Below are 24,125 nucleotides of genomic sequence, written 5' to 3' on the forward strand. Positions count from 1 at the left end.
GAGGTGCAGGTCCCATCCCTATTCTTTGTCTCTGTTTATTCTTTTTTCTTTTGCCCTACCCAGGTAGGTGAGGAGTTTCTTGCCTTTTGGGAAGTCTGAGGTCTTCTGCCAGTGTTCAGTAGGTGTTCTGTAGAAGTTGTTCCACATGTAGATGTAGTTCTGATGTATTTGTGGGGAGGAAGGTGACCTCCATGTCTTACTCCTCTGTCATCTTGAAGGTCCCCCCCCAACAGATTTTTTTTTTATGGAAACTTTAGGGTTTTCCATATATAGTATCATATCATCTGCAAATAGTTACAGTTTTACTTCTTCCTTTCCAATTTGGATGCCTTTCATTTCTTTTTCTTATCTGATTCTTGTGGCTAGGACTTCCAATATTATGTTAAACAGAAGTGGCAAGAGTGGGCATGTTTGTCTTGTTCCTGATTTTGAAGGAAAAGCTTTCAGCTTCTCACCATTGAGTATGAGGTTAGCTGTGGGTTTGTCATAAATGGTCTTTATTATGTGGAGATATGTGCTCTCTATACGCACACTGATGAGAGGAGAAGATCTCCTCCTCACAGGAGACAGCAAGTTTAGACAACTCTTTCAAGGTGTTTTGAAATAAAGTAGAACAGAAGAATGAGGCCATGGCTGAACAGGCTTGTGAGGTGGAGGGAAGATTTTAAAGGTGAGGGATAGACCTGTATGTGTCATGGATCACTCAGTCAGCATCCAGTAGATCACACCACTGTGGAGCAGAAATTTCCTACTTACTACTTTGCCAGCCTAGCGTTGCCTACACTTATTTCTTGTCCTTTTGGCTACAGCCAAAAGGAATGTCACATGGCACCAAACCTGATGAGCCTGTAGATGGGAGTCTCTCGGGGTGAATACCTAGGTTTCCCTGTAGGGGACAGTATTTCTGACCAGCACCTTGTATGGCTAGTCTGGAATGATCTCTTTCTTTAAAGGAAATGATATATTTTTAAATTAATATAAGCAAAACACCTTTTGTGTCCTTTCTTCTGAGGTATTATAGTCTCCCCTTCATAGCTGTATAGCAATATCAGTACTGATCATAATGCCTTATTCTTTATATTCTTCCAGGTCCCTTCACAGTCATGTGCCATTCAAATCTCTCAACCTCCTTGAGGTTACAAGGGTAAATATTATTTTCCTCATTTTACAGTTGAAGCCCAGAAACATTAGAGACTTGACCAAAGTCACAGAGGAAGCTGGTATTAGGGCTCAGGTGTCCTGATTCAAGGCCAATGATCTTGATCTTATTGGGTTGCCTGTGTGGCCAGCCTACTCCAAAGTCTGAGGTGTAAAAGAAGATGTTTTGTCTACGCTGAGGTTCCTGGCAGAGTCTGGGCCTCAAGAACCCTGTGTATGATACATACACGGTGGTGTGACGGATGTCATTCGGGGTCAAATCAGTCATCATCAGGAAGCCTCAATCCAGGCAGAAGACCCTGCCCAGAGAGCAATCAGACCAACACATCATCTGCCACACGGGAACTCGGAGGCCAGAGAGTAGAGTGACAGCCAGCCCAGTGCCTCCATTCCCAATCCACTTGCCTCTTTTCACAAATTCTCCTCACTCTTACTGTGGAGTTTCTCAAAGTTTTGATAGCAGTGGTGGTGAGACCTTGACCATTTTTTGGTTCTTTAGGCCCTGTCACTATCTCAGGCCTTGAATCCCACCCTAGGGAGGTTTTCTCCCTCACAGGGGTCCAGCCTCCTTAACACTCTACTCTGGATGCAGTCCAGCCTCTGGTGTTACCTTCACCCTTCCTCTCCTTTCTAGGCCTTTCCAGCTTGCTTCCCAGGACTCTGGGAACTCAGGACCTGCCTTATGCCCTGAGGCCCTCCTGCACTAGCAAAGGGCAGCTGCTTTTTCTCTTGGGGGAAATCAGCCCTCAAAAGGGAAAAGCTCAGAAAGGGCATACTCTCTAATGAGGGCACTTTGGCTAGCTCCCAGGGGCTCTCTGGGGGCAGAGGGCCTTCACTGTAGGCTTGCATACTCTCTCTCTCCTCATACCTCGTGTACCGGGCTCTCCTTTCCAGCTACCCAGTTCTCCTTTCTGAGCTCACTGTCTCTCTCTCCCCTTTCTCAACCTTTTCCTGGCACATCACCAATCAAACTAACTGAGTCACTTGGAAAATGTGAGAAATCACTTCATAAAGAACTGCCCTGGGGAAATGGACAGGTAAAAAGGCTTTAAATGATTTAATCTCATGCTTAATTTACGAAGAACTATGCCCACAGTATCTCCACTAGTAAGGAAGATAGATGGCAGATAAGTGGATGAGCTGAGCAAGCTGTCAGCACTGGGCATGTAGTCTCCATGAGCCTGAGTTTCCCTCTTGGGATGCAAATGGGGCCATGCCAAGGGAGGCGGCTCTCTGCCTGGCCCTGTGGAGAGGAGGAGGGACTGGGAATCAAGCCAACCTGATGTCATAGAGAACTGTGTGACTTTGGGTAAATTACTTATCTTCTCTGAGTTACATCTAGGAAATGGGGGTGTCAATACATGTTTAACTTTATCCATTCCACATATTATATATATATCTATACACACACACACACACACACACACACACACATACATACACACACACATACATACCAAGTGCCAGGCATCATGCTAAATTTGGGGGATACTCAATAGGACCAATATGTCAGGAGCACCACCGGGCAAGGTGAAACGGTGAGCAGACAGCCATGGTAGGGCACGAGCAGGTTCACAGAGGGGCTGGTCAACTTCCTCCATCAAGAGCAAAGAGGTGCTATTGGCATTTGATGACACTGTGGTCAGGAATTCTGGAAAGTCAGAATCCTACTCTGCTGATCATTTCTTCTCTCTTCCTCTCAGCCCCAGGAAGTTCCCAATGGAAGGAACAGGAGCCAAACAGGAATCAAAATGACAATTACTAGCGGTACCAGTGCAGATCTTGAACAAAAGCTGGGCTGAAGCATGAAGCTTAGACTGTAAGCTATAAAAGACTTCCTGCTTCCCTCTAGGCCCAATTCCAAAGCTTGTAAGCTCACCAACTTCTGTCTTCTTCTGGGGCTGTATGGAGGAAATCAAGGACAAAGGGGAGTACATCAGCCAGGTTTGTGGAGGAAGATATGGCCAAATCTACTAAGCCAACTTGCCTACCCAGCTGGATGGAGAAAGACAAGTGGTGCACACGACCCACGAATGCATAGCACCTCCGCCCGCTTCTCTATGCTGCTAAATCAGCAGTTCTTCACTTTAGGCATCCAGGTAACTAACACTCCTCAGAGGAGAGCTAGAAAGACGGTACACATGGAGGTTATAATTAATTCTCCTTTCTCCTAAACGAGTCAAGTTGGGAATCCAGAAGCCCAATGGGAAACCACTGAATGCTCTTCAGCCAGCTGAGGGACAAAGTAAGAACTGCATCTCTAAGCAGCACCACTGCTGGCTCTCTTCCTCCAAGATCAGCCCAGGGGAACTGTGAGATAGAAAACAGTGAGCACCCCCTGGGATGATAGGAGCTATTTTTATTTGTTGTGTCTGGTGGTGACTTTGGCCTGAGGCTACAAGCACTCTGGCTTCTAGCACTCCCTGGGAGGATCAAACAGAACGGGAAGTGTTGGCAGTCTGCTCTTGCTTCTCTACCACCGTTTCCTTGAGTCAGACAGGGCCTATCCCTATCCTGCTGCCACAGAGGTGAAATCAGGGCAGTGCAGGAGCCCAGAGCTTGAGAGGAGCTGACAAAACCAGGTGGGGAACAACTGGCCTCCTTTCTTATCCTATCTCCTTCCAACCCCCAGGGCTGGTGAATTACTCTCTAAGAAGTGTCTCCTCCAAATGCACTTCTCTCTCTGGGGCTGGAAGGGAGAGTGAAGACCAGACTTGATCTGAGAGTTGTTTCGTAGAATGAGCAGTGATTGACTGTGTTTTATGGGTTGGAGATGGAGCTGCATTATGACTTCAGTGTGTCCTGGGCATCCTTCCTTCATAAAATATAGTAAAAATTATTTGATGACCATATTACTATAAAGATTAATATAATCCAGACTAGATTCATTATTATGTAGTCATTATTATTATATTCTTTTTTTCCCTTACACTAAAATAAATTAGAAATAACATATTTTTGTGGGCCCTTATAAGTATCATGGACCCTGGGCACCTGGGCTGCTATAGCTATGGATAGGGAATTGTGGTTTCCTGGTGCCTGAGGCTCTCTCTACCTTAAGGTTTATTCATTAGCCATCCCTTGAATCTTTTGGAATCTTCCTGGACTAGGGTCTGGCCCACCCCCATAATTATTGCCTGACATAGAAGCCAATATTTCTAGGAGAAAATGAACCCCAGCCGAAATAGCTGGCCATTCAAAAATCTTATAAGAAAAGAACCAAGTAGAAATATTAGTCATGAACATACAATGTTTAAAATAAAGACAGAATAGATGGATAAATAGCAGGATGGTTACAACTGAGAAATGAATTCAAAACCAGAAAATGAAATTGAAAAATAAAAAATGCCCAAACAGAAAAAGGAAAGAAATAGAAAATATGCAAAGAAAGTTAGGAGATAAAAATTTTAGAGGTGGAAATGCTAAGATCTGAATAATAGAAGATATCAGAATGAGAGAGGAATAAAGAGGGATAAGAGAAAATACTTTATAAAATAATAGATATATAACCTGAAGTTTAAAACAACAAAAGAACTGAGAAACCTCAGATTAAAAGGACCTAGAGAGGGCCAAACAGGAAAAAAATGGAAAAGCTTAAACCTATCCAAGTGCAGCAAGATTTAAGGTTATTAAAGACAAAATTACAACAGCCTAGAAAGTTGATCGAGGTGCCTGGATATAAAAGCAATACTAAAAAATCAGTTGCACTTCTATATACTAACAGCAAATAACTAGAAAATGCAATTGAAGGGAAGGTATCATTTACAATAGCATTAAAGAATATCAAATACTCAGGAATAAATCTCAAAAAAATACTGTGTACTTATTTGTCAAAATAAAGATTCTCACATAATGTTGGTTTTAAAAAAAAAAGATAGTGATGACCAGGGGGATATTATTAAGAGATATTTAAAAAGAATAAATAACTAGAAAAAAATACTACATTTATTGACAGGAAAGCTGATTATCATGAAGATGTCAATTCTTCCCAATGTGATGTATAAATTAAATATAATTTCACTGAAAATCCATTAAGAGATTTTTATGGAATTTGAGAAAATAATTCTATTTGGAATTTATTTGAAAAACTATAGGGCCAAGAATAGCCAGGGCATTTTAAAATTTTTTATTTATTTATTTTTTTGCGGTACACGGGCCTCTCACTGTTGTGGGTTCTCCCGTTGCGGAGCACAGGCTCCGGACGCTCAGGCTCAGCGGCCATGGCTCACGGGCCCAGCCGCTCCGCGGCATGTGGGATCTTCCCGGACCGGGGCACGAACCCGTGTCCCCTGCATTGTTAGGCGGACTCTCAACCACTGCGCCACCAGGGAAGCCCAAGCCAGGGCAGTTTTTGAAAAAGGTAATCAAGGAGGGAATTACCTTACTGGATATGAGGACTTATTTTGAAGCTACTGTGGTTAGGACAGTGCACTTTGCCTGTGGTCCAGGGTTGGAGAGACTGACCAATGGGATAGAACAGAGAACTCAGAAACAGATCCATGCAGCGTGGGACTCTGGTATATGATAGATGTCATACATTCAGCCGACAGGGAAAGAGGGATCATAAATAAATGAAACTGGAAAAAAATGTATTCTAATTGGAATAGATTAAATCCAATCCCTTCTTTATAATTCTTGTGGATTGAAGACTAAAGTGTCAAAAATAAAACTTTAATATGCTTAGCAGAAAATATATGTGAGTATGTTTTATACCTTGGAGTAGGGAAGGATTCTTAAAACACAAAAAGCATTGGCTAAAATATGAGAGATGAATAAATTTGATTATATTAGAATTAAGAATTTCTGTTTTTCAAGAGAACACCTAAAGAGAGTGAAAAGACAAGTTGTATGGTGGGGGAGGGTATTTGCCATATACACAACTGACAAGGATTAATATTAAGAATCTGTGTGCCTAGAGCCCATGCTCTGCAACAAGAGAAGCCATTGCAATGAGAAGCCCGCGTACCGCAACAAAGAGTAGCCCCCGCTCGCCACAACTAGAGAAAGCCCATGCACAGCAACAAAGACCCAACGCAGCCAAAAAAAAAAAAAAAAAAGAATATATTCATATATATAACACAAGCATTTAAAATAAGATGTTGGGGCTTCCCTGGTGGCACAGTGGTTGAGAGTCCGCCTGCCGATGCAGGGGACGCGGGTTCGTGCCCCAGTCCGGGAAGATCCCACATGCCGCGGAGCGGCTGGGCCCGTGAGCCATGGCCACTGAGCCTGCGCGTCTGGAACCTGTGCTCCAAAAAGGGAGAGGCCACAGCAGTGAGAGGCCTGCATACCGCAAAAAAAAAAAATAAATAAAAAAAAAATAAAATAAGATGTTGGACCCAGTCAACCCTACAGAAAGTTGGACAAGAGACATGAACAAGGATTTCATAGAAAGGAAACATAAATGGTCAATAAACATATAAAGGGATGTTCAATATCACTGGTGATTGGGAAAACACAAATTAAGACCATAATGAAACACCATTTTGCACCTAATCAACTGGCAACATTTTTTCAAAAGTTTGACAATACCACTTTTGGAGTATGTGTATCCGTAGGCACACGCTTGTACATTGCTGGTGGGAGTTTACATTTTGAAAAAACAGTCTGACGCAGTTACTTCCTCAAGTTGAAAATTAACATAACCTATGCCCTAGATTTTCACTCACTCACAAATACTCAGGAAACATGTGCAAGAGTATTCATAGCAGCCCTATTCACAATAGCAAAAAACTTGGAAACAACCCAAACATCCATCTACAGAGAGCGGAAGATTATGTTGTGGTATATTCTCACATAGGGGTTAAAATAAAGAAACTTATGATAGAAAACAATATGAATAAAAGTCAGCAACATGATACCAAGTGAAAGAAGTGAGTCCCCCCAAATTACATGCATTGTGACTTTTCATAAAGCTACAATTTTTTTTTTCTTTTTTTTTTTTTTGCGGTACACGGGCCTCTCACTGTTGTGGCCTCTCCCGTTGTGGAGCGCAGGCTCCGGACGCACAGGCTCAGCAGCCATGGCTCATGGGCCCAGCCGCTCCGCTGCATGTGGGATCCTCCCGTACCAGGGCACGAACCCGTGTCCCCTGCATCGGCAGGCGGACTCTCAACCACTGCGCCACCAGGGAAGCCCAAGCTACACTTTTTTAAAACAGCATTTTAGGAATTACGTGGGTACAGCAAGACTCATAAAGGAGTACAAAGAAATGAAGAATGCAGGATTCAGGACTATTATTTAATGTGGGCGTAAGGAAAGAAAGGTTATTTGTTAGAAGCAACCATATCATTAGATGTAAATTCATAGAGACAGAAGTAGATCAGTGCTCGCTAGGGACCTGGGGGGAAGGGGAGGGATGAGGGTTATTGCTAATGCATATAGGACTTCTTTTTTTGGTGATGAAATGCTCTGGAATTAGAGACTGGTGATAGTTGCACTACTTTGTGAATATATAAAATCCATGGAATTGAATACTTTAAAAGGTGAATATTATAACATGTGAATTATATCTCAACTAAAAAACAGGGAAAATCTTATAAAACTACAGTAATCAATATAGTGTGTATTGGTTTAAAGATAGACAAATAAATCAATGAATGGTATAGAGTCCAGAAATAAAAATAAATCCACAGATATGTGGCCAATTGATTTTTGACAAAGGTGGAGAAAGAATAATGTTCAACAAATGGTGTTGGAAAAACTGGATATATGTATACAAAACAAAACTTTGACCAGTACCTTGAACCAGATACAAAAGTTAACTCAAAATGGATCATATACCTCGATGTAAAATCTGAAATTATTATGAAAGTTCTAGAAGAAAACAGGAGAAAATCTTTATGACCTTGGTGTATCTTTTAGATACAACATTAAAAACATGCTCCCTTTTATTTAAAAAAAAAAGCTATTTTAAAGGGGGAGGAGAATAAACTGGACTTCAACAAAATTCAGAACTTCTCTTTAAAAGACATTTAAGAGTATGAAAAGATAAGCCACAGACTGGGAGAAACTATTTGCAAGTCACATTTCTGAGATGGGACTTTTTTCCAGAATCTATGCAGAAATCTCAACACTCTGTAAGAAGTAAACAAATAACTCAATAAAAAAATGGGCAAAACATTTCAACAGACACTCTACCGAAGACAATATATAGGTGGCAAATGAGCATATGAAAATGTTACACGTCATTAGTCATTAGTGAAATGCAAATTAAAACCACAATGAAATGCCACTACTAATTTCAGTGTGTCTAAAATTAAGAAGACTGATCATATCAAGTGTTGATGATGATGTAGAATAACCAACTCTCATATACTGCTGGCAGGAATGTAAATTAGTAACACCACTTGGCAAAAGAGTGTGGCTGTTTTCTAAAATGTTAAACACATCCTACCATATAACTCAGTCATTCCATTACTAGATATTTACCCAAGAGAAATGCAATCAGATGTATATACAAACACTTGTACATGAATGTTCATAGCAGTCTCATTTATAATAGCCCCAGACCGGAAACAATGCAAATGTACATCAACAGGTGAATGGATAAACAAATTATAACATATCCCTACAATAGAATACTACTCAGTAATAAAAAGGACTGTACTATTGATACACACAGCAACATAGATGGATTTCAAAATAACAAGGCTGAGTGAAAAAATCCAACAAAGAGGAGTATATACGTTATGGTTTCATTCACGTAATATTCTAGGAAATGTAAACTATGTTATAATGACAGGAAGAAGATCAGTCGTTGCCTGGGGATGGGGTAAGGCTGCCTGGGGATGGGATAAGGTGGGTAAGAGGTAAGGAATAGATTACAAAGGGGCACAAGGAAACTTTTGGTCATGAAGGATGTGCTCATTAGCTTGATTGTGGTGATGGTACCATGGGTGTAAACATATGTCAAAACTTATTGAATTGTGCACTTTACCTGTGTGCAGTTTATCATATGTCATATATGCCTCAATAAACCTGATAAAAATATTGGCCTGGTTTCATAATTGTTCACAATTAGCAGCTGGATGATGGGTGTATAAGGGTTCATTATACCATTCTCTTTGCTTTTGCAAATGTTTTACGTTTTCCTTGTTAGAAAGAAAAAATGTCCATAACTGTGATGGCTTTAAAATATTTTCACAAATTCTCTGATACTTTTCCCTTCCATAGGTGAAGACTAATTCCCCTCCCCCTTAAATGTGGGCTGTACCTATTGACTGGATTCTAATGAATAGGAACAGAGGATGTGATGGTGTGTAACATCAGAGACTGGGTCATCAATGGCAGTGCAGCTTTCTCCTTGCTCTCTCCTTCTTGTCCCACTCCCTTTGGGGGAAGCCAACCACCACACTGTGAGGACACTCAAAGATGCACATGGTAAGGAACTGAGGCCTCAGGCTAATAGCCATTGCAGAACGGAGTCCTCCTGCCAATAGTCATGGCAGTGAACTTAGAAGTGGATCTTCCAGCCCAATCAAGCCTTCAGATTACAGTGCAGCCCATGCCCACTTCATGAGAACTCAGAGCCAGAACCACTCAGCTAAGACACTCTAGAACTTAAGCCACTATATTTTGGCATTGTTTGTTAGGTAGCAATAGATAACTAATATACTAACATAAAAAAATTAAAAGGTAAGCAGAAACATCACCCATATAAGCATGATTGGATTTGGATTCCTTTTATTTCTTTTTCTTCTCTGATTTCTGTGGCTAAAACTTCCAAAACTATATGGAATAAGAGTGGTGAGAGTGGGCAACCTTGTCTTGTTCCTGATTTAAGTGGGAATGGTTTCAGTTTTTCACCATTGAGGACGATGTTGGCTGTGGGTTTGTCATAAATGGTCTTTATTATGTTGAGGAAATTTCCCTCTAAGCCTACTTTCTGCAGGGTTTTTATCATAAATGGGTGTTGAATTTTGTCAAAAGCTTTCTCTGCATCTATTGAGTTGGTTATATGGTTTTTCTCCTTCAGTTTGTTAATATGGTGTATAACGTTGATTGATTTGTGTATATTGAAGAATCCTTGCATTCCTGGAATAAACCCCACTTGATCCTGGTGTATGATCCTTTTAAAGTGCTGTTGGATTCTGTTTGCTAGTACTTTGTTGAGGATTTTTGCATCTATGTTCATCAGTGACATTGGCCTGTAGTTTTCTTTCTTTGTGATATCTTTGTCGGGTTTTGGTCTCAGGGTGATGGTGGCCTCATAGAATGAGTTTGGGAGTGTTCCCCCCCTCTGCTATATTTTGGAAGAGTTTGAGAAGGATAGGTGTTAGCGCTTCTCTAAATGTTTTATAGAATTTGCCTGTGAAGCCATCTGGTCCTGGGCTTTTGTTTGTTGGAAGATTTTTAATCACAGTTTCAATTTCAGTGCTTGTGATTTGTCTATTCATATTTTCTATTTCTTCCTGGTTTAGTCTCGGCAGGTTGTGCATTTCTAAGAATTTGTCCATTTCTTCCAGGTTGTCCATTTTATTGGCATAGAGTTGCTTGTAGTAATCTCTCATGATCCTTTGTATTTCTGCAGTGTCAGTTGTTACTTCTTTTTCATTTCTAATTCTATTGATTTGAGTCTTCTCCCTTTTTGTCTTGATGAGTCTGGCTAATGGTTTATCAATTTTGTTTATATTCTGAAAGAACCAGCTTTTAGTTTTATTGATCTTTGCTATCGTTTCCTTCATCTCTTTTTCATTTATTTCTGATCTGATCTTCAAGCTGTCACTGTTTGCAGATGACATGACACTCTACGTAGAGAATCCTATAGATGCTACCAGAAAACTACTACAGCTAATCAATGAATTTGGTAAAGTAGCAGGATACAAAACTAATGCACAGAAATCTCCGGAATTCTTATACATTAATGATGAAAAATCTGAGAGTGAAATTAAGAAAACACTCCCATTTACCATTGCAACAAAAAGAATAAAATATCTAGGAATAAACCTACCTAAGGAGACAAAAGACCTGTATGCAGAAAACTATAAGACACTGATGAAAGAAATTAAAGATGATACCAACAGATGGAGAGATATACCATGTTCTTGGATTGGAAGAATCAACACTGTTAAAATGACTCTACTACCCAACACAATCTACAGATTCAATGCAATCCCTATCAAACTACCACTGGCATTTTTTACAGAACTAGAACAAAAAAACTGCACAATTTGTATGGAAACACAAAAGACCCCGAATAGCCAAAGCAATCTTGAGAAAGAAAAATGGAGGTGGAGGAATCAGGCTCCCTGACTTCAGACTATACTACAAAGCTACAATAATCAAGACAGACTATGGTACTGGCACAAAACCAGAAATATAGATCAATGGAACAGGATAGAAAGCCCAGAGATAAACCCACGCACATATGGTCACCTTATCTTTGATAAAGAAGGCAAGAATATACAGTGGAGAAAAGACAGCCTCTTTAATAAGTGGTGCTGGGAAAACTGGACAGGTACATGTAAAAGTATGAAATTAGAACACTCCCTAACACCATACACAAAAATAAGCTCAAAATGGATTAAAGACCTAAATGTAAGGCCAGAAACTGTCAAACTCTTAGAGGAAAACATAGGCAGAACACTCTATGACATAAATCACAGCAAGGTCCTTTTTGACCCACCTCCTAGAGAAATGGAAATAAAAACAAAAATAAACAAATGGGACCTAATGAAACTTAAAAGCTTTTGCACAGCAAAGGAAACCATAAACAAGACGAAAAGACAACCCTCAGAATGGGAGAAAATATTTGCAAACAAGCAACTGACAAAGGATTAATCTCCAAAATTTACAAGCGTCTCATGCAGCTCAATATCAAAAAAACAGACAACCCAATCCAAAAATGGGCAGAAGACCTAAATAGACATTTCTCCAAAGAAGATATACAGAACACCAACAAACACATGAAGGAATGCTCAACATCACCATCATTAGAGAAGTGCAAATCAAAACTACAATGAGGTATCATCTCACACCGGTCAGAATGGCCATCATCAAAAAATCTAGAAAGAATAAATGCTGGAGAGGGTGTGGAGAAAAGGGAACCCTATTGCACTGTTGGTGGGAATGTAAATTGATACAGCCACTATGGAGAGCAATATGGAGGTTCCTTAAAAAACTACAAATAGAACTACCATACGACCCAGCAATCCCACTACTGGGCACAAACCCTGAGCAAACCATAATTCAAAAAGGGTCATGTACCAATATGTTCATTGCAGCTCTATTTACAATAGCCAGGACATGGAAGCAACCTAAGTGTCCATCGACAGATGAATGGATAAAGAAGATGTGGCACATATATACAATGGAATATTACTCAGCCATAAAAAGAAATGAAATTGAGTTATTTGTAGTTAGGTGGATGGACCTAGAGTCTGTTATACAGAGTGAAGTAAGTCAGAAAGAGAAAAGCAAATACCGTATGCTAACACATATATATGGAATTTAAGAAAAAAAAAAGGTCATGAAGAACCTAGGGGTAAGACGCGAATAAAGACACAGACCTACTAGAGCATGGCCTTGAGGATATGGGGAGGGGGAAGGGTAAGCTGGGACAAAGTGAGAGAGTGGCATGGACATATATACACTACCCAACGTAGGGTGGATAGCTAGTGGGAAGCAGCCGCATGGCACAGGGAGATCTGCTTGGTGCTTTGTGACCACCTAGAGGGGTGGGATAGGGAGGGTGGGAGGGAGGGAGACGCAAGAGGGAAGAGATATGGGGACATATGTATATGTATAGCTGATTCACTTTGTTACAAAGCAGAAACTAACACACCATTGTAAAGCAATTATACTCCAATAAAGATGTTTTAAAAAAAAACATGATTGGACATCTTAACCAACCAAAAGTTCTGTTCAATTGCCAACTTCTACAGCAAGTGTCTCCTGGCTAATCCAGGCCTCAGTGGTGCCCCTTTGACAAGCTGCTGCAGCCCCTGCTGTCTGGCCCATGAAGTTAGTCCACAGGGCCCTGGACTGTGCCAATGCCTAGTCTTGTCTCCCCAGAGCCAATGTCCGTGTCTCCAGGTAGGCCTGACCATTCCAAAGGCCCTGCTTCCCTTATGACACACAACACTGGTCAGAGCTCATGGAAATAAATATTTTTTGATAGATAAAAGTCAGGGAATCCAAACAGTACTGTTCTCCACTTCATTCAAATTAGAGAACGAATTGACATTCCCTTTGAGAATACTCTCTCTCTCCAAAGAATGATGAAACAAAAAGTCAACCACCTTCAGAGGTTAGAATTTTCATTGCTGTTTTACAGATGAAGAAACGGAGCCTCGGAGAAGTGAAGTAACTATCCCAAGTTTGCACATCTAGAAAATGGCAGTATCACCATTGGAGTCGAGTCTGGGCACTGATGGCTTTTCCATGCTGTTGGGGGAGGTCAAGCCCACCAGTTATGATCTAGTGTGCGCAGTATCAACCCCCCGGTCATGTTGCTCCTCCCCGCCAAGGATAACCTACCCGATCCTCTGAGCCTCTTCCTGCCGAACTGCCATCCCCACTTCCTCTGACTGCACTGCCTTCCGGGACCCCTCTGACCCATCACGCTCTTTCCTCCTGAACGTAATACAGCACTGCCGGTATCCAGCACTGCTTTCTGAAGGTATTACCCCTTCCCTTGTGTGAACAGACTGGGTATATGTAGCCCCTCCACCCATGGAGCAGGAAATGCATCTCAGAGATTTACCCCCAGTGGCAAGTGCTTACTGTGCCCTGGGTTATTGGATGAAACTGCCCCCCTCTTAGACGGTAGGACTCTGATTTCACATAAGCGGAGACGTCACAGCCCAGACCCCGTGGCTGCAGTCAGGCACCTCCAAGGCGGCTTGCCAGGTCCAGACCATCCAGCTAGGCTGCCCGCAGGGCATCAGTTCCACCTAGTCCATGACTCTGCGGGGATGGGATTTCTGAACATACTGGAAGGACCACATAGTTTTGCACCAGAGCTGCAGAGGCAGGGTGGAAGGCCCCCCTCCTACTGGCTTCCTCCCCACCCAGGCCTGCAAAGCCCAGGGCCCTGGGGAGTCAGGGGTGGGGGATTAGCCAGAATGCAGGCTTGAGGGGGAGCGAGGGAGGTGCCGTCTCTGCCACTGTCCTCAGGGCTGCAGGAGCCCTTTGGGATCCCCAGGCCAGAGGCACAGACTACCCAGAGCTTCTCCTCCCAAACCAAGAAACTCTCCTACAAGGGACACAGCTCCTCCAGGTCACACAAAGGAGGAAACCACACTAAGCCGTCACTGTGACCTTGTGGCCCAGAGACAGGCAGGGGAGATCACTCACCATCATCATCAACAGCATCATCCCGTAGGTGTGAGGGGCTGGAGAAACAAAGGGATAAAAGGACACAGTCCCCACCCTCAGAAACATAATCAGTCAGGGAGGAAGGCGCAGTGTTAAAAAAAAAAAGAAGTATATATATATATATATATATATATATATATATTTTTTTTTTTTTTTTGTGGTACGCGGGCCTCTCACTGTTGCGACCTCTCCCGTTGCGGAGCACAGGCTCCGGACGCGCAGGCTCAGCGGCCATGGCTCACGGGCCCAGCCGCTCCGCGGCATGTGGGATCTTCCCAGACCGGGCCACGAACCCGTGTCCCCTGCATCGGCAGGCGGATTCTCAACCACCGCGCCACCAGGGAAGCCCCCCCACCCAAAAAAAAAGAAAAGTATATATTTTTAAGACAACAACTAAGGGTATAAATTCAGATGGCCACTGTGCCCACTAGGACACCAGGAGCTCAGAGCAGGGAGAGTAACAGTGGGCTGCAGAGGTCAGAGGCTGACCTGAGGTTAGGAGCATGGGAGCCTGAGGTGCGGGCAGAGCTGAGTCCGATCCTGATCGTCGCAGTCAGCTAGTGAGGCAGTGTGACCTTGGGCAGGTTCGCGTGGACATTTCTGAACTTTGGTTTCCTTGTCTCAAAAACTGGGATGTTAATAATGCCTACTTCATTACACCGTTGTGAGACTTCGATGAGATTGTGTGTATGATAAGCATCTAAACCCCAAGGGCCTCGATGTGTGCAATCCACCCTTCTACCACGTTGGTGCCAGGTGGGCGCTCTGTAGTGGGTCGCTGCCGCCACTACTTATAGCACAGGTGGCCCTGGGTCTTGAAGGATGGGGGAGCACGTCATGAGAGCGGGCTGAGCAAAGATGCAGAGGCGGGACGTATCTAGCAAAGAACAAACAAGTCCATCATCTTCCAAGTGGGTGAGTCTTCAGGAGGGGTTAGGGATCTGCCCGGGGTCTCCCAGAGATTCCCAGGTAGAGGGAGCCTAGGCCCTCCATGTAACAGCTGTGTCCTTTTCCCTGGCCCATGCTGGTACCAGAGGGGCCCAGCCCTTCCTTCCAGAGAAGGGAAAGCAGAAGCAGAAGATTAGGAGGAAGGTTGGGCCCAGCACTGGTCCACTAACTCCTGAGGCTAAGCTGCACCCTGCTCTGCTGAGGAAAGACTTCACAGAGCATGGGGTCCAGTTGGGGAAGATGAACAATTAGGTAAGCAGAGAAAGGCAACCGAGAGACGTGCAGGATGGTGAGGAAACAGCCGTCAGGGCTGCAGGTGCACACGTATATGTACAGACTGATACCCACACATACGTATCCCCTCCCCACGCCCAGACATGGCTACAGAGAGGTCCACCAGAGCAGGGCCACTTGCACAGAGGGACACACTGGCATCGTGTGTGCACACAAGCAGTACAGAGACGCACACATCTTCAAGATGCTCCTTGAAGGAGCTCGAGTGCTACCTTCAAGGGTAAGAAGGGCTTTCCTGGGCTGCTGTCTTGAGACGTGTGTTTTGTTCAATGCCCAGGGGTGGCTGGCTTGACCAAGGGAGGTGGCATGGGGCTGAAGTCCAGCCCCTATCCCCACTTCCCAAGCTGCGGACCTTAATTTAGGGCTGTGCCCACCAGGAAGCAAAGGCTCCTTTGTCCTCGTGTACAAGCATCGTTTATTCAGCAAGCCGTACACCCCTGGGGCCGCATCTCCTGCTAAGGGTAGCTTTTCCTTATTTGTGCAGATTCCCGGGGCGCTAGTGTGCTGCTCCTGCATCTGCCTTGCTCACAGCCGAATCCCCAGCACCCAGCGCAATGCCTGGCAGGTCATAGGTGTTCAGTAAATACTTGCTGAATGAACAGAAGGTGCATTCAGAGGGTAGACCCCAGTGCACACACAGGGGCGCACACAACACACACACACAGACTTACAAACAGGGATCCTCGCAGAAGCAGGAACAGAGAAGGAGAGTTGCAGGCAGAGGAGCGCTGAGGGGGGAAGCACGGCCAGAACCTGACTATTCAGAGAAGGCGGGGAAGGCAATCAGGGAGTGGGGATACTGGGACAACAGGAGGAGAGGCCCAGAGTGGCCTCTGCACCCCAAATCCAGGAAGCTGCAGGAAAAATCCCTTTGCTTGGGTGTCACGCTGTACATGTTCGTAGATGACTTTCCAAGCTCACTTCATGTTTGAGAGAATGAGGCCTGGAGGGAAAGGAACAAGGCTGAAGTCACAGTCTCTCCTGTCTGTGCCCAGTAAGTGTGGACGATTGTGCCAGAAAGGCCTCCGTGTGCCAGGCGTGGGGGACCTTGAACACCAGGCTAAGACATTTGCACTGAGGAATAAGGAGCCATGGGTAGCTTTGGAGTCCTGTGGACACGACACCCACAATTCACAACATAATCCTTGTGCCTCCAGATGCCTAGAGACTAAGGTACCCCATTCCCATGTAACAGACAATAAATCCTAGATAGCTTTTTAAAAAATAGATGCTGTGTGACATGGGTGTACACACAGACACAGATCCACATGTGCCCGCACAGAGGGACACATACACAGAGACTTCCAGAAAACTGTGCTGTTGACCAGAACCTCCTCTGCCATCACAGAGAGGCCTCTGCCTGCACCCTAGAGCACAGAGAGGTGCTCACAGGCAACACAGAGGCCCACAGGCAGGCCACAGGCAGCACAGCAGGGGGCCCTTTGGTTTGGGTGGATGGGGGCATAGGGGTGGATTGACCATTTGTCCTTCTGTCTCAGAGGGGCCCATGAGAAGCTTACAAGGCCATCAGCGAGCCAGACCCTTGGCCCTGAGCTCTCCTGGGCAAGTCCAGGCCCTTCCCTGCAGCACAATGTGCCTCAAACAATCCCTTGGGCTGAACTTCAGCTTCTGCTTTGCCAAGTCCTTTCCCAGTCTTGGTATCATCCGAGCCTCGACCCAGCCCTGAGAGGCAGTAATATTATCTCCCCTGGCAGCGGAGAAGACAGACCTGGCCTGACCAAGGTCAAGCGGTGAGCTAGCAGGCCTGTATCCCTGAGCTAAGCTCCCCAGCGCAAGGCCTTGCTCTTGAAGGGCTCTGCCAGACCCTCTGCTCTCCTGTCTCCCAAACCCCTCCGGTGACAAGCCTCACAGAAATGCTACAAGGACGTGGGGTGAAGCTGTGGTGGGTGGAGGATTCCCAGGAGAAAGAGCCAGACCACAGGGGTCTCTGCAGGAGCTGAGGAGAGCAGAAAGGAAGGAGCTCAGACGCCCTCTCTCGAGCCCTTCTTTCTACTCTCCTCCATCCCCTAGGACTCACATGCTTAAGACTGGGAGGGGACTGTGGCGACCTGCCCCCCTCAGGCCTCAGCACTTTGGGGTGCCCTGCAGGGCAGAAAGCTGATTAGCACCCTCATGCACATCGTTTGTATAAGGCCAGTGGTGAACTTGATGTTGGCTATACTCCAGCAGGCGAGACTGGAGTTAGATGTAAAGAAGGACTTTCTGTCTCTGAAGCGGAAATAGTCTGTGGGTCCAAGGAGAAGAGGCAGGAGTCATGATTCTGAAATTTATTAGGACAGACCAACTAGGGTTGGGGTGGGAGGTGAGGCCTGTGGACTGTCATCTAATTCTCTGGCTCTCAAAACTTGTTGATAGGGCTTCCCTGGTGGCGCAGTGGTTGAGAGTCCGCCTGCCGATGCAGGGGACGCGGGTTCGTGCCCCGGTCCGGGACGATCCCACATGCCGCGGAGCGGCTGGGCCCGTGAGCCATGGCCACTGAGCCTGTGCGTCCGGAGCCTGTGCTCCGCAACGGGAGAGGCCACAGCAGTGAGAGGCCCGCGTACCGCAAAAAAAACCCCCAAAAAACAAACAAAACAAAACAAAACAAACTTGTTGATAGAAATGATAACAAGCACCATTTGCATTGCACATCTCTGTTAACAAACTACTGTCAGCTGTAGCTCATTTTGGTCAATTAGTGGATCCACCTGGGAAAAAGAATGGTATAGAGGATCAAAAGCCTGAGCCGTGAGTGGCTGCCTACAGGCAAATGTAACTCCATCATGTTCTCATTGTTTGGCTCGGGGCCAGTCTTTGAATTCCTCTGAGCCCCAGTTTTCCCATTTGTAGAACGGGGATAAAAAGTAGTACCCACCCCCGGACTTGAGGGTTAAAAGAAGTTGTTAGCATGATGCCTGGCCCCCAAGAGAGTTCAGTACATGCTAGCTATTGGGTCAATCAATTAATTGATGGATGCCCTCTCTCCATCTATAATGTTGGCTGCAAAATTGGCTTCAGTCCTCCCAGAGGCCCTGGGGATGTCGGGGACGAGGGTGACCGTTACCATCCCCAGTGCGGAGCTACAGATCCCAAGACTCTAAAAGAGCGAGTGAGTGCCCCCAATCACATCATGTAAAACCAGGGCCCTCGCCCATACCCTCTGTTCTTTCCCTGCACTGTTTGTTGATCCTGCTGTCCTGTCATGCAGCACCCGGGGCAGGTGTGGAGTGGGGATGCTGGGAAGGAGGGTGGGAGGAGGCCCCTTAGCTTCAGAACTGGGTGCTGCTTGGCAGTTTCTATACTCACACAACACAGTCTGGTGACATCTCCTCTGATGCAGATTTAAAAGCTGATCTATGGTTACATAAATGAGAAGGGGGTTGAAAGGGGCATGAGGCAACTTTCTGGGGTTGTGGGGGAGATACTGGACCATTTGGGTGGTAGGTGCACCCAAACTGTCAAAAAGGGTCAAACTGAGATGTGCATTTTATTGCGTGTTAATTTATCAAATGGTACCAAGTTTTGATATGGGGGCTCTTTGAGCTCAAAAGGGGCTCAACTTGCTCTGCAGTGGGTATAGGGACCCCCGCTGGAGTAGAGATGTCACCCGCATCTGCTGGCAGAATGCACACACGAACACACACAAACCCAGATGCGGGAAAGTGATGGGGACAGGGCTGGGAAGCGTAGGACACTAGAAGCTGGCCTCCCAAGGTCTGCTCTAGGCTCCTGTTTGCCCCGTACAGCCCAGCACCGTTAAGGGCACCAGAAGAATGTGGGGTGGGAGTGGGGGCGGAGAAGACATGCCGTGAGCTGCAGCTGGAGTGAACTGGCCGTCACTCCAACTTCACTGCCCCCCGGCCATTTTCTGGGCCTCCCCTTCCTGGGAGCCCTCCAGAAACCCTGCTGGGCTGAATCGGCTCTCTGTCTAGGACCAGGGCATTCATCCACGAATTGAGATGCTGGAGCTGAGTCAGAGGACAGGGGAAGCTTCAAGGACGTGAGGGAGAGCACGCTGGTGCTGCCCACGCCTCCCAGCCCGCCCGGGCCCCAGCAGCGGTCCAGCCACATCCCGGGCTGCCTTGGCAGGCCCTCCATGCAGAGCCCATGACCGCACAGGCTCCTGGGTGGCCCATGCTGCCCTCACCACAGCCTGACCGCTGGGACAGAGGGAAGGACCCTGGGTCTGGCTGAGGAGGAGCTGGGGCAGGGTGAGATGTTGCCGGGGGTGGGGGTGGGGTGGGTGGGGATTGAGCTCTCAGGGTTTTAACATCTGTTCTTGGCGTTAAAAAAAAATTTATAAGATGCATCATGGAGAAAAAAAATTGGGGAATCATCTGCTGTGCTGGCTTATCCAGACCGTTTATTCATTTATTTTTCCAACAAGGTATTTAACTGGAAGCTTATTCTATGCAATGTTCTGTACTAAGCACTTAGACTGTATACAAAGATGGATAATAAATAGAATCTTCATTTTCATGGTGTTTACAACCCAATTAGGGAGACAGACAGGTAACAACTCACAATAGTAAAAGAAAAGGAAATCAGTGCTAACAAGATGTTATAAGCAACTAGCAACAGGGGTCCAGTATTGGGTCAATTCGAGCTGGAGGAGTTTAGAGAAGGCTGAGAAGGGAAAGAAAGGATAGGTAGTGTGGATCGGAGCCGTGAAAGCTGAGTGTTCCTAGTGAGGGGACCAACACGAGCAAAGATGAGGAAGGCTGGAAGGGCACACTGGGATCTCAAATAGCTGAACCTCTACAGATGGTGGGTCTGGCTGATGAATGCGGCAGGCCAAGCCTCGGGAGGTCCACCAGTCCACTCCAGGATGAGGAGACCAGCTCACCTTGGGACCCCCATCTCCCTGTTCGCAGTTGATTGGGTCAGGCTAGGTAGCTGCTCCAAGTCCTGTCCATGAGATGGTCTGGCAAGAACTCTCTGCCCAAGGAATATTGGGACTGATTGGATCAATAGATCCTTTCCCTGTGCCTGGGGGTGGTGAGTGTTAAAGTAGCGACAGAAAAAGGAAAGGTAGGGGCTTCCCTGGTGGCGCGGTGGTTAAGAACCTGCCTGCCAATGCAGGGGACACGGGTTTAAGCCCTGGTCCGGGAAGATCCCACATGCCACAGAGCAACTAAGCCCGTGCGCCACAACTACTGAGCCCGCGTGCCACAACTACTGAAGCCCGTGCGCCTAGAGCCTGTGCTCCACAACAAGAGAAGCCGCTGCGATGAGAAGCCCGCGCACTGCAACGAAGAGTAGCCCCCGCTCACCGCAACTAGAGAAAGCCTGCGCATGGCAACGACCACCCAATGCAGCCAAAAATAAATAAATTAAATAAATTTAAAAACAAACAAAAAAAAACACAAAAAACAAAAAACAAAAAAAAAAAAAAAAAAAAGAAAAAAGAAAGGTTATTGGTTTGTGGTGAGAGTAAAAGGAAGAAGGCCAAGAGGGTAGAGAAGGAGGGCAAGTCCTTCTGTGGCAAGTGGAGCTCAAGTGCTGAGGAGGCAATGAGGTGGCCAGGCTCTGAGCCCCTAAACTGTACTCCAGCCTCAGGAACCCTGACCCTGTGTCCATCTTGGTCTTTCTTGGTGGCTTTTCCTGGCTTCTGCCAGGTCTAGCCACATGGTTGAGGTTTGCATTGCCCGATTTCCCTGTGCTCCTCACCCGCCTCCCCACCCCTGTTGCAGGAGGCCACCCGATCTTTACAACAAATGCCGTAATGAAAACAAGCACCTTGGAGAGCAGGCTGAGAAGCTGGAGTTCTAGTCTGTGGGCAGCGAGGCACCTGGAATATAGTTTGAGCTGTTTAGGAAGCAGTATGGAGTGTGGGATAGAGCAGGGCAGGGCTGGAGGAGGCGACATCAGTCTGGAGGCTCTCTCTGGGCCCAGCAGAGAGGACCTGAAGGGGAACGGGGAGGTGGCTGTGGGGTAGAGCCCCGTGCATGGACTTCAGAGACCTTATGGAGGTGAAATCGATCAGATCTGGTGAAAGGTAGATGGGGTTCGGGGGTGAGAGGAAACAGTCAAAGACCCGTGGGTATAGAAACCATGAGGATGAATGAATGGGTTTGGGAGAGAGACTGGGTTGAGGGGCAGGACCTTTTATGACATTCAAATGGAGCTCAGGAGGGAGATCTGCATCAGGACGTGGAAAGATGGTGGGTGCGGCGAGCATATTTTCAACCACAAAGCATGACCAACCTCTCAGGCGGGATGAGATGAAGCCATAAGCTGAGTGACGCTGTTTGGAACTCTGCCCCTCCTCTTGGGTCTAGATAAGGAGTTCCCAAAGGGTAGAGGCGCAAAGACATCCAAATGTGATGGAGATGACCCAATAAAAAAGTGGGCAACAGACTCGAAGAGCAACTTCACAAAAGAGGACTTCCCAGACAGCCACCAATAGACACACGAACATGCGCTCACCAGGCCCACCTCTAACATTTACGAGACCCAGAGTTCATCAGTCTAGTGACAGCCCAATTAACATAAATTTCAATATTTCGGTTATAAACTGAGTCAACAAACTATTAAGTGAAATATATGTTATCCTCCTAACTCACAAATGCACATTCACCGTGAGCTGGAAGACCAGGTTCAAATTGAGAACTTTCAGATTCCTGGGAGTTCATGCCCGAACGTGGTGGTCTGAGGCCCCATCCCCAGGCCCTCAGTCCACTCTCGTCTTCTTGCTGCTCCCAGCAACATCATCCTGCATTGCAGAGGACCTCACACGCATCTGGACACACTCCAGCCTACATGTCCAATGTCCACCCACAGCCAGCAAACTTCTGCCCTGCAGCCAACCTTGAGACTAGAGATATTGTCCATGCCTGGTATAGTCCCCCCTGGGAAAACAGGCCTGGGGAAGTGGCCCGTGCAGGTTCTGGAACCTGGTCTGGGGACACTGGGGCAAGAAATTCGAGTCCTAAGTAGCGGCTTTATCCCTAACTGGATAACTTAACCTGTATAAGCCTCAGTCTGGTCATTAGAAGGACTCAATAAAACCTCCTCTACTAGGTTGTTATGAGGTAAGAACATTATGCGACTCTAAATCCTCATTCAAATGTTAGTCCAATAAATTTAACAGTGCTAGACTGGGCACTAACCTGACAGCTTGGCCCGGGCCTGCGGGGTGTCACCCGGCATGGTGACAAGCTGAGAGGGGGCAGGGCTCCAGCCGAACGCCTCTTGCAGCCCCACTGGGGAAAGGAAGGAGGCAGCTAACCAGCACCCGCCACAGCCCGAGGGCCAGATGGGCAGGAGCCTCCCTGCACCCCCACCCCACCCCACCCCAGGCCTCAGGCCGATGCATGGCCTTGGCTAGGAGGCCTGACTGGACTTGGAGCCCTGGTCCTGGCCGTGTGTTCGGTAACAGGATTCTGGCCCCCGCAGCGTATCTGCCAACTGGGCTGGCTTACAGCTTGGGGAGGGCGGTGTGTGTGCCAGAAGCGGGGAGACCTATTTTTGCTTTAGCCACAGGCCAGTGGGCCGAAAAAAGGTTAAATTAAGATGACTGGTTTTTTCTTAGCGTCTGAAGAGTGCAACTCGCCTACTTTTTAACAGAAGTGATTAAAGAATCTCTTCAGGGAGAACAAGGAATCCGAGATGTGTGTAAGTCTGCATGAGGCAGGCGAAGTGGGAGACAAGGTAAAGGGTTGTGGATGGAAAGAGAAGAAGGCAGGGAAAAGGGAGGGAGGAAGAGAAAGCCGGGACAGACAGAAATACACACAGAGAGAGAGGACAGAGGCAGAGACCAAGAGAGACAGCTGGACAGAGAAAGGAAAGATTCGGTGGGTCTGAGGACCGCATCGCAAGAGGTCAGGAGGTGATGTGTATTCAGATGCGACTTCATCCTGGCTAAGCACTATTCTAGCTCCTCAGCTACTCCTCTCTGCAACCCCACAAAGGGTCCATTCTCAGTGAACGAACCCGAGCAGTCCATCAAAGAGGAAGCTATTCTGTATCACCCCAAATACTGTCTCAAGCCAAGGGGGCTCCACTCTCATCCACTGTCCCTGTCATTTCCTTGAACAAGGTCAGGAAGAGTGTTAACCTGGGGAAGACTCTGGTAGACAGCGCCCAGCCCACCTCGTGGTGAAGACAGACAAGGAAAGGTATCTTCTTCCAAAGAACTTTCCAGAACGGCAGGGTCCCAGGCCCAGCCAGGGCAGACCTAACACCTGGGCCCAGGGGGCAGCTGCTTCCCGAGATGAGGTCTGAGAAGCACCAAGGAGACAGCCTTACCCCAAAGGATCTCCTCCACTGCCTGTGAGGGCTTTGACCCTGACAGCAAAGGTAACAGCCCCCAATGGAGCCAGAGTCAGGAAGCCTAGCTGGGGGTCCCCAGCAAAGCTTTCCAAGTCCCGATTTCCCATCCTAAAGAGGGGTAATGTTCGTTT

Source organism: Kogia breviceps, chromosome 11 (genome assembly GCF_026419965.1).
Source record: "Kogia breviceps isolate mKogBre1 chromosome 11, mKogBre1 haplotype 1, whole genome shotgun sequence".
In the NCBI taxonomy this organism is placed as follows: domain Eukaryota; kingdom Metazoa; phylum Chordata; class Mammalia; order Artiodactyla; family Physeteridae; genus Kogia; species Kogia breviceps.